The sequence below is a fragment of the Trachurus japonicus genome, unplaced genomic scaffold (genome assembly GCF_045865225.1).
Source record: "Trachurus japonicus isolate A0001 unplaced genomic scaffold, Traja_1.0 AP029827.1".
In the NCBI taxonomy this organism is placed as follows: domain Eukaryota; kingdom Metazoa; phylum Chordata; class Actinopteri; order Carangiformes; family Carangidae; genus Trachurus; species Trachurus japonicus.
This window is the reverse complement of record NW_028219960.1, coordinates 1-12,093: the sequence shown is the minus strand read 5'-3', so window position 1 is coordinate 12,093 and position 12,093 is coordinate 1. Positions and strand designations below refer to the sequence as shown.

At 39.9% G+C, this 12,093-nt stretch overlaps 1 long non-coding RNA gene across 1 annotated transcript; it reads right to left on the bottom strand.

Moving 5' to 3' along the window:
• Positions 1–6,331: 6,331 nt before the first annotated feature.
• LOC146960920 (uncharacterized) lies at positions 6,332–11,164 on the bottom strand. The gene is made up of 2 exons (XR_015035343.1): positions 10,951–11,164; positions 6,332–9,168 (listed from the first exon to the last, which is right to left on the bottom strand). It is a non-coding gene; the product is annotated as an uncharacterized LOC146960920 (long non-coding RNA).
• Between the last annotated feature and the right edge of the window lie 929 nt (positions 11,165–12,093).

The following is a 12,093-nucleotide window of genomic DNA, read 5'->3' as shown; positions in this document are numbered from 1 at the left end:
TATTTAAGCAATATATCACGACAGGCCGTGGTATATGCTCATTATACCACGGCTAAGGGGCGTTGTTCGGCCCTTAGAGTTTTATAAAACGGTTACCATTAATGACAATATGAAAGAGGGATACGCAATCAATTTCATGTAGTTTTATTCCACCAGAATACATATTATCCAATAAAATAGCCTCACTGTGAAAAAAAATAGTCCCACCTCTCCAGACGTTAGCTCCAAATTAGCTCTGCATCTCGTCTTTTCCTCCGCGTTTTTTCAGGTGAAAGTCACTGCTCAGTCCCCTCTACAATTGTTAATCCTCCCCGCAGGTGAAAGTTCACCTTAAACATGTGAATTCAACTACTTTAGTCAATTTTTTAACATCGTAAAACATCAGCTGTCTTTTGCTACGGACTGCAACAGTCCGTTGTCATGGATACATGACAACAACTTCCATTCATACCAGTCAGAGCGATAGATATAACAGAGTGGCGACACTCCCATAGGACTCCGTTGTAAAAAATGGCGGGCCGACTTCCGGGTCATGGAGCCCTCAATAGTTCCAAACATTCCTCCCGCGGCGCTGGACCACGTCTGTTTCTATGGCTGCACAGCAAGAAACTACTGAGCTACGTTGATGAAATACCGACCAATTTTAAGTTATAAAGTGGTAATAATCTTTCCCAAGTACAGTAACCATGTTGACTTAACAAAATAAAAATTATTAGACTGATCGGTTCATTGAAAAACATTTATTTGTTTACGTAACTGTGGTGATTTCAGTCCGTAGCCCAGAGGCAGCCCTGCTCACTTTTCATTCAAACAAACTAATGCCACTGCCACAGTTGTTAAATTTCATCAATGAGACCAACATTAATCTCTTCAAAATAATTTAACAAGCCAGCGGTAAACCTCTAAAAGCATGCGGATACGTTACTTGGCTCGTTTTCTCCGACGGAAGGACGGACGGTCGGCCCCGGCAGATCAGCTCAGTAGAGCGGCTGCTGCTGCTGTGACAGCCGCTGCCCCTGGTCCCCGGTCGGGGCTCACACAGACTCTGCACTTCTCCCAGAACAAACATCGGTGCAAGTTCCTAACATAACGTTATGAACTGACCACAGACTCCGGATTAAACGGTGACTTTCTTGCATGAACAAAATATTAAAACTGTGACGTGTTGACAGCGCTAAAGCCAGGTTTTGGCAGCTTTACTGCTGTGGCTCGGTTGCCGCAAAATGGCGATATCGATGCTAATTTCTGTTAGCCCGTCTATGAGGTTTTGCATTATACGTTAGCATTAAGCTAGCGGGCTTTATATTTAGTTGTGATACTGGCTGTGTGTGTTTTGAACGTTGTTTCAAACTGTGTGGGTTTGATTGAACATCTTTTATGCTTAAATATATATATTCCCGCTTAATATATTGCTTTACTCCTCTTCTTATGCCATTTTTACTGTAGGGCAGGCTAATCTTCACTTTAGAGTGACAAATAAAACCTTTAAGCAAGAAGATTTTGCCTTTTGTTTGAAAACTGACATTGATGTACATACAGTAATTCAGTAACAGTTGTAAATATACCTTTGTACGGTTTATTTTTTAATATTTACCGTCCAAAAGCAAGCTCAGTGCTGTCTGTCCCATAGCAGAACATGACAGCGGCAGCCTCGTTTGGAACTATTGGGAGCTACATGAACCACGTGACCGCGCTGGCGGCGACATCAAAGGCTGTCGCCACCATAGACATATATACATAGACGCCGCATTGACTGCTGCCTTCCACTAGAGCGACGTGCCTACAGGGCGGCCATCTTGGAACAGGACTACTCACTCCTGCAGTGCATTACTTCCATAGAGGTATGATGTAAAAGTGATCATAATTCGCTCAACTGTCAAGCTATTTTCACGTGACCGCGCTGGCGGCGACATCAGAGCGATAGATATAACAGAGTGGCGACCATAGACATATATACGGCTTTATTTGTCACTCTAAAGTGAAGATTAGCCTGCCCTACAGTAAAAATGGCATAAGAAGAGGAGTAAAGCAATATATTAAGCGGGAATATATATATTTAAGCATAAAAGATGTTCAATCAAACCCACACAGTTTGAAACAACGTTCAAAACACACACAGCCAGTATCACAACTAAATATAAAGCCCGCTAGCTTAATGCTAACGTATAATGCAAAACCTCATAGACGGGCTAACAGAAATTAGCATCGATATCGCCATTTTGCGGCAACCGAGCCACAGCAGTAAAGCTGCCAAAACCTGGCTTTAGCGCTGTCAACACGTCACAGTTTTAATATTTTGTTCATGCAAGAAAGTCACCGTTTAATCCGGAGTCTGTGGTCAGTTCATAACGTTATGTTAGGAACTTGCACCGATGTTTGTTCTGGGAGAAGTGCAGAGTCTGTGTGAGCCCCGACCGGGGACCAGGGGCAGCGGCTGTCACAGCAGCAGCAGCCGCTCTACTGAGCTGATCTGCCGGGGCCGACCGTCCGTCCTTCCGTCGGAGAAAACGAGCCAAGTAACGTATCCGCATGCTTTTAGAGGTTTACCGCTGGCTTGTTAAATTATTTTGAAGAGATTAATGTTGGTCTCATTGATGAAATTTAACAACTGTGGCAGTGGCATTAGTTTGTTTGAATGAAAAGTGAGCAGGGCTGCCTCTGGGCTACGGACTGAAATCACCACAGTTACGTAAACAAATAAATGTTTTTCAATGAACCGATCAGTCTAATAATTTTTATTTTGTTAAGTCAACATGGTTACTGTACTTGGGAAAGATTATTACCACTTTATAACTTAAAATTGGTCGGTATTTCATCAACGTAGCTCAGTAGTTTCTTGCTGTGCAGCCATAGAAACAGACGTGGTCCAGCGCCGCGGGAGGAATGTTTGGAACTATTGAGGGCTCCATGACCCGGAAGTCGGCCCGCCATTTTTTACAACGGAGTCCTATGGGAGTGTCGCCACTCTGTTATATCTATCGCTCTGGGCGACATCAAAGGCTGTCGCCACTCTGTTATATCTATCGCTCTGATACCAGTCATACGTGCCTGACGCGGAGTGATAGCCTGCGCTGTGATAAGGCTTTAGAATAGTATGTTTTGGTCATGGTGTTGTTGAGTCTGTTCTGTCTTTTGTCTTCTGTCTGTTTGTGTATTGGTCAGTGTATTGTCGGTTTATACATTGTATATGCCTGTTCCCATTAAAAAAAAGAAAAAGAAATCAGAGATCACCCACAAAAAAAAAAAAAAAAAAAAATTCTGACAAGCTTCTAGGTTTCTTTTTTATTTGTTGTGCAGAGACAGGAACTCAGCAATCCAATCCCATTATAGAAACAGAACAGCAAACATCATGACAGACAACTAACACAATAGAAAAACAATAGGCTACAATCATCCATACAAAAATATATAGGCTATAATCATAGAGCGGAAGATGAAATGATCTCCAAAAGGCATAAAGTTAAAAGATGACACAATCTCTTTACATTTTAAACAATATGCTGTAGGCTTTTTTTTTCTTCTTCTTCTTTTACATTCTCAAAATGACAGAAAAGGAAAAGGGCCTGCAGCAAAGGTTTGGCCACCCTGTATAATTATATATATATCACAGCCTATAAATATCTTGTCTGATACCTTGGTCAAAGTTATCTGAGAGCTCAAGTCTCCTGGGTTTCCCGTTCTTTTGTAGGCTGCTGCTTTGTTTCCCCTTTTCACTCTAAAATTCTCTAAAACAAAAATAATACACTGATATTGCTTAAAATATTGCAAATTATGCCTTTTGGAGACCATCTAATCTTCCACTTGCTTAATTGTTCACATTAGCAGAAATTTGGACCAGGGGTGCCCAGACTTTTGCATGCCACTGTTAAAAGACAAGGTCAAAAACAACCTTTAAAAAAAAGGCTTGCGACATTATTATGGAAACGTGTATTATTCACTGAGAATGACAGGACTTTTATCTGCTTTTTGCTTTTATTTCATTCACTTTTATTTTGTTTTTGTTTTTTGGTTTTATAGTCCCAAATCACAAAGCCAAATGTCTCTGACTGTCTGTGTCATTTAATCTGAAACTGAATGGAAACGTTAAGGTTTTTAGGCAATCATTTGATTTTTTCTTTTTTTTTTTATCACTATCTTAGTTCAAATGTGTTTTTATATAGTACAGAGCTTCAAGATTTCTCTAGACATTAACCTCAACTTCAAATAGCATGGAAACAGTGCTACAGCTGAAAGCTCCAGAAAAAGTGTGAAAAGTGTGAAAAGTGAAACTGTGGAGCTTGAGTTAGGATCGTTTTGTCAGCAGCTATCTAAGTCTGGCCTAATAAAATAAGTTTAGTCATTTTTCTCTTGGTTTAATGGTCAAAACCAGCAGATGACATGAGTGAGACTTGGTAACACGATATTAGATAATTATTAATACAGATAAATCCTATATATATTATCATACATAACATGTCTGGCAGCTGTAATGCCATTCTTAAATAAGTAGCCAATAAAATGCATACAGTAAGTATCAGTATCATTCTGCTGTTGGTGATCCTGGCAGTGTTTTTGAAAGAACCGACGACTGAAACCAGAGAGGAGTGATCCCTCTGTGTTTGTGTAGACAATCTTTGAATCAGTTGACAGGACCTTCCTGATCCATAGGAATTAACGTCAACAGACAGACGCCCCATTTCCTACTCCACCGTGGGTTTTTTTTTTTTTTTTTCTTTTTTACTGTAGCTCAGAATAAACACTCACGACACAAGAGCAAATTCAGAAAGTACAAAAACCATGAATTAGACGAATCCCATTCAACATTGCTTCTCTTGTCAAATAGTTCATCAAATCTTCCAGCGACTTGTGATAGTAAAACGATGCGTTGCGGATGAATGAAACACCAGATGATGCGTTCAACCTCAGTTGTAAACCCTCACCAGCACAACACCAAACATGCTGGACTTGTCATTGCACGAACACGGTCCTCGGCTTGATCCTATTAGAATTACTAGAAATCCTGCCAGGAGCGACAGATGTGTTGTGCAACAGCGCTATCTGCTGGAAAAGCAAGGCAATGTCATAGAAAAAATCACGTGAACGCATCATAGCCACAACTCATGCACAACATTTCACAAAACCACACAATCAAATCTCTTGATTTCATGAGAAATTAATAATTTTTCATTTAAAATAACAGGTTACTGGCTTAGAGAGGAATGTGTCTATATTGTTCCCTCTTGTATTAAAGGGAAACTTCGGTTTTTTTCAACCTGGACCCTGTTTTCATAATGTTTTTCTATATACGTGAGTGATAATAATACAATTATTGAGAATAAAATGCACGTTTATAGGGCGAACTTTGACGGGAGCCCGGTTGAAGAGCGTTAGCTGGGCTGCAGGCTGCCTGCCCTGTTCAATACAGGAGCGACCTCGATAATTGTATTATCCATCACTCACGTGTACAGAAAAACATATGAAAACCGGGCCCAGGTTGAAAAAAAACCCGAAGTTTCCCTTTAATAAGCAGTGGATGCAATGTAAATGAAGGGCTCAAGTAAGTTTAAATCTATCTTTAAGTATTATTATGTAATTTATAGTGAAATAAAAGTTCATGCATTGTATTTGGTGATACTTGACATCCTTTTTTCAACATCCATTTCTTGGTTTGCATAACTTAAAGTCTCATGAATAATAATAAAGTAAAATAAAATTATATTAAGAATGATTTGATAATGGCTTTAATTGAGATAAAGATCAATACTACTCATTCATGTGTGAAAAATTAAAGTCATTTTCAGGTTTACACAACCGAATAAAGTCCCCTATAGGCTTCTATAATGAGTGACCTTATACCATTTATAATCCGTTCATTTGGAATGCATTATTATAATTTAGTTATAAGTTACTAAATTATAGTAACTTAGAGTAATAAGTTCCTGTTCTTATCCCTTACCTGTGCCCCAGAACATTTTGTGAACATGCAGCAATCTCTTCCTTAAAAAGTAAGAAAAATAGAGAGAGCCCTAAAATGTGCAAAGTCATCCCAAGTTAGCTCTGTAACAATGAAAGGCACTTTGACGCCATGAAGCCATAAAATGTTTGGGGTTGGCATATTCCCATTTGTCACTCATGACATTTAGTCAATATTTTTGTGGAATAAAAAACTGCTGATACTTCACAGTGCCCTTCGTTGTACTCTGTGGAGTTACTCTGGATTCTTTGATTTCCATCTTTAGGACAGATAACAAATACTTAACTGCCCCGAGGCAAGATTAAGAAAGGACAACATTGGCTGTCTTTAAGATGCTTCACTTCCACTTTAGATCAAACATAAGCCACAAGCATCATGTAGTTCCTAACAACATTGTTTAATGATAGACAAAACAAAAACAGAGTATGCACAATCTGATGATTAAGAACATGCAAACTGCAAATACAAAAAAGAAGAAAAAAAAAAAAAACGTTTGGATTTTCAGATCCACGTCATTTTGAGACCGACACAGTGCAGAGTCATGGGACTGCTTAACAGTCTTTCATCCTTAGAAAACAAACCAAACAGAGCAGAAGTGGTGTGAACAAACAAAACAGTGAGACATGACATGAGGCAATAAAACTGGACAGAACAATAACATGGAGCATAGCTTGTTCATTTTACACACATGTACATAAATACATAAGAGGCACATTTGACAGGTAATAACCACCTACGGGGTGATCATGTCAGTCATGTATTGGACGATCCTGTCCTTTTGTCTTTAAGTGAGAAGATGAACCAATCATCTCAGCTTCTCTGCAGTTGTCTTCTCTATTCACTTACAAATTCAGTGGTCAAAATAGACGACAATGCAGATTAAAAAAAAAATCTGCATTTTCACACATATTGATAATTCTCTACACAACAATCGTGATTCGTGCCATAATTAACTGTGTGGACGTTGTGTCCACTCGCTACACCAAGTTCTTTGTTAGTTGGTGGTAATGGTTTAAAGGAGTTTCTTTCACCTCTATTGTGGAGAGAAAATGCCACCGAATATAAAACTACAAGAAAAAGAAAAAAAAAACTGCAAAGGGACATTTGCAGAGGTCATACTGTTGGTCTATGATCGTTTGTATTTCTACAATACAAAACTCAACACTTCCAATCACAGTGAGGAATTAAAGGTTCCAAAGGAAAATGAATAGATCACAACACAAGACACACTCGAGGTCCCTACATACTTTTCATGTTACACGTTCCTCGCAGGGCTGAACTGTCGAGTGAAGTCTTACAGTGTGTAGCTGAGGATAATTATCCACAAACTCAGTCAACAATTTTAGGTGTAAAGTTAAAGTCGCACCAGGATAAACTGTCTTCTTCCCTTAATACTTTCATCAAGACATCTTTTAAGACTTGGTTGTACCTTTCTTGACACTTGTAGGAAACCCCAAACGTTGCAAAAAAAAAATCCTCACCCTGCCTCCAGTAAGCCTCAGTGATCAAACTCCACCACCTAAAATCAGTAGCATCAATAACAACTCTTTCATTGACATTCCCAAGCTGCATCGTACAAGACACATAAGAAGTAGATCAATCGTTAAACTAAGTATCATGTCATGTAAGCCCAGTGAGAAATTAAACACAAACTAGATGATTGTACCTTTCTCACAATAATTTACTCACAAATCCTGTCTGATGAAGCTCACATGATGAGTCGAAACACACAAATCATTGAAGCGAGAGCACAGTGAGCGCTGGTTTCTTCCTGGTCAGATCTACTTAAGAGCCTGGTGCTTAAAGCTGTAACTTGTTAAAGAAGGGAAACCATTTTTGTACAAGACGTCGTCCCGTTTATCAGTAGCACGTGTTATACCTCAGAAGTGGGACTCCAGTACTGTCCCTCCTATGAACTATGAAAGTATTAGGTGCCAATATCAATAATAGGAAAAAGACATCTGAACAGATTACTAATTTATCCTGCAGTCTTCTTTCACAAAATAATCTCTGAAAAGGAAAAAAAAAAAAGAAAAAGAAGTGAAACAATAGGTTCATACTTAATAAAAACCCACATTGTGATAAAAAAAACCTATGTGCCAAATCTATTAGAGGATTAATTTAGGAAAGACCTTCATCCTGGTCCTATGAGGTATACATGTTTGTAAAATTGACAGAATTTGAAGCGAGGTTTGGTGCTGTTCTTACTTGTAAAGAAGGAAAGTAAACAAGTAGTACTGTGTTGTTTTACTTGATCTAAAGCAATAAGCCATACAGTTTACTGTAAGCATCACAGTCAGACACTATAGTGTGCATGTGTCATAGTGTGTATTGTTAGTTGTATCATGTCAATTTTGTATATTTTAATGATGAAATTTAGATTGTGTAGGCGAAGTCATTTACTATGAGAAACTAACCTATAGATGCTAAACTATAATTTATTTCACCATAGCAACACCAGGCCAATGTTAACAAATCTGATTCTGATGGCACAGCACTACAGGAAAGGTGGATAAAAACAAAGAAACAGAAAGATCTAACTGGTCAACTTTTATAAGAAAAAAAAGTAATGAGGGTGGAAATAAAATGCAACAGAGTGATGCAAAAAAAAAGAAAAAGAAAAAAGTGAAGTTCACCCAGTATAAGCACTGCTGTCATGTCTCAGATTTGCCTTTAGTGAGGCCGTGGGGTTTCCCCTGGCTTGCTCCAGGGCTGACGTACTGGCTCTGTGGCCTGCAGAGGGATTGTGGAGTGGCCAGATGGGACTTCTGGTTATCCGACAGTTTTATTTCTTTCTTTTTTGGGTGTTTTTTTTTTTTTTTTCTAAAGGCCTTGATCCTCCTTTCAGGGACAGAAACACATATTCTTCAGTCCAGAAGAGGTGGGAGGGGGAGAATTCTTGGCAACAGGAGAGGGAGGAGGAGGAGGAGGAGGGACCAACAGTCGTCACTTGTGTGTTTGTACTGATTCTGGGAGGTAAAAAAAAACATTGTGTTGTGTTTGGAGGTTATATTGCACAGTTCTAAGGAGTAGTAGAGACAGACAGGTGACCGGGAGGTTATTGGCTGTTGCAGGGTGTTATATGGGTGGTGAAGCAGTGTCTGCTCTGTGGCCCAGCGTTGAAACACAGCGCAGTGGCATTGTCCGTCTGGATCTCGAGCCGACACACAGGACTGAGTGGGAGAAGGGCCTCGTCTACGAGTCCAGAGAATCAGCTGGGGAATAAACGAGACAAACATGAGAGATGAGATCCGAAAGATAGAAAATGGAAATATGTCTCTTCTCTTAACTGCGGTTCATTAGCTGGTTTTCACAACCACAAATAGTTTACATCACTGACAGAAAAAAAAACAATGCAATGTCTCATTTTTTCGTCCACTGTCCACAGGGGGCTGCCTTAGAGATTTTGCTTTTGCCCTCAAGTGATTTTAACTTAAAGGGATAGTTCACCCTAGAATGATATTTCGCTCATTATCTACTCACCCTCATGTTGACTAAGGGCTGGAAGAACTTTCAGAGTCCACCGTCCCTTCTCTGAGTTACAGGGGGTCTTGGCGTAGCAGTGCATTTCAATGCAACGGTTGCAAAGGGACACCAGAGCTCTTCGTAAAAAACACACACAAAAAAACATCCAAATACCTCCATGATGCTCGTATGTAATGTCCGTCTTGTGCTGAAGCCCCAAATTGCGTAATTGTCCCGAAAAAAATTAAATAAGTCCACATTCCAAGCATGTTTGTAGCATTAGCTCCGGAGTGTCTGTTGTCCGGTCTTCCGCTGCCAGCGCGCATGCGCAAGGTTCGCACTGATACTGAGACCGACTGAGACTCGAGTCGGTCTCAGTGCGAACCTTGCGCATGCGTGCTGGCAGCGGAAGACCGGACAACAGACACTCCGGAGCTAATGCTACAAACAAGCTTAAAATATAGACTTATTTAATTTTTTTCGGGACAATTACGCAATTTGGGGCTTCAGCACAAGACGGACATTACATACGAGCATCATGGAGGTATTTGGATGTTTTTTTGTGTGTGTTTTTTTACGAAGAGCTCTGGTGTCCCTTTACAACCGTTGCATTGAAATGCACTGCTACGCCGAGACCCCCTGTAACTCAGAGAAGGGACGGTGGACTCTGAAAGTTCTTCCAGCCCTTAGTCAACATGAGGGTGAGTAGATAATGAGCGAAATATCATTCTAGGGTGAACTATCCCTTTAAATGATTCACTCAACACACAGCTTATGTAAAACTTTTTTTTTTTTTTTTTTTTACTTTTGATGCTTTGTCTGGAGTTCATACACCCTTTTTTTTTGTAAATTATGTAACATTTAAACATTTTTTTCAAAACTGAAAACTAAGCCATTGCTGACTTTCGATGCCCTTGTAAATTTACACCAGTCATCAGCAGTTTTATAGGGTGACACTTTATAATAAGTACACACTATTAAGCATTAGTTGAGCATTCAATACTGAATTCATCATTTATAACACATGAATACTCATTAGTATGTAGTTTATAAATAGTTAAAAATGTTTTACTCATAAGCACTAACTGTATTTATAAACTACATACTAATGAGTATTCATGCGTTATAAATGAAGAATCCAGTATTTATTAATGCTTAACTAATGCTCAATGTGTGTACTTTCTATAGACCTAGTTTTACCAGGTTTGCTATATCACAGCACTAAAAAACAGTGTATATATACATTTACAATAACACACTGTGCTTATTTATGTACAGTGAGTTATAATGAAGCTTTGTTGTAAACACTGGAACCTCATCCTAATGGATACAGGAAGTCATAAACAAACAACAGACTGCAGATTAATTTAGTAACATCCATGATGACAAGCCAATATTTCTATTCAATTTAACCAGTTGCCGTTGTACAACACCACCATGCTTCTTTCCAGACACTGAAAAACCTGTTGAACTGGAAACTGATTAAATTATCTATCCAAACGTGCGCAGGAACACAGTCTTCCTCTCCTTACCTTCCTGTGGCGGGTCAACATTGATCTCTTCTGTCTCCTCCGTGTCCTCCCTCGCCTCCTCTGTGTCATCCCTCATCTCCTCGTCTCCATCGTCGTCATCTTCTAGTTCGCTGGCGATGAGCTGACGGGCCAGCTTGATGTTCAGGCCCTCGTTGTAGTGCATCTTCCTCATCATCTGAAAATGCTTCTTTTTGGCTGCAGAGGAAGAAACAATTGAAATTTAATTCCCAATCCACATAATATGGCAGATGCCACAACACCTTCATCTGCTGTTCTCACTTTAAAAGGGTTCAAATGCAAATAGTGAGACACAATTGACCCTTCGCCAACTCCTCCCACAAACGGCTATTGTCCAATCCTACGTTAGCAACCGTAACTATAGGCCTGGCAAGCTTTCCGCAGTGAGTCATTACGTTTGCTTTTGTGGACACATTTTGAGACTAGGACGAAAAACATTTGTTTGTAGATTAGGATGTTGTTGTTGCTGCTGCTACCACGGCGGTGGCGGCGGCGACAGCAGCAAATAGAGATGTTCAGATACGAGCGGACTTTTTTTCGACTTGAGCAAGTGTAAATATGGGGATAACCATATGTTCACCTCCGAAATGACAGCTGTACTTTTAGGGCTTTTACCTGGGCTTTTAGGCCAGGGATCCTCCAGGCAGGGACTGCTTTCACTGACTGATACAGCGGTGGGAGAAAAAAAAACAGCAGCGAAAGCTGTATGTGGTTCACAATCGCCCCAAAACTTGCAGTTTGACAACGTTTCATGACCAGTGAGATGACGTAAGTCTTGGTGGGTTGATAGACGGTAAAATGACCGGCCCTTACTGCTGCTCTGTACATTGTCCAGTCGTGTCGTTGAACAGATGTTTTATCCTCCTGCGAGAGTCACGTCACTGAAAACTATGAATTATCTTTGTGACTTCTTCTCTCTATTATCTCAGAACAGTTTATCCAGAAATCTGCTGATATTTCCTTTGAAATCGATACCAAATATTGCCAGGAGCATGGCCGGGAGTGAAAGCTTGCCCGCCGTAGCAACAGTAACCAAGGGGGCGGGGCTTACGCGAAGGGTCAATTGATGAGACTTACTTTAGTGAATAATGATTTGAGCGTTTGCTGAAAGCTAAAGATGAACAG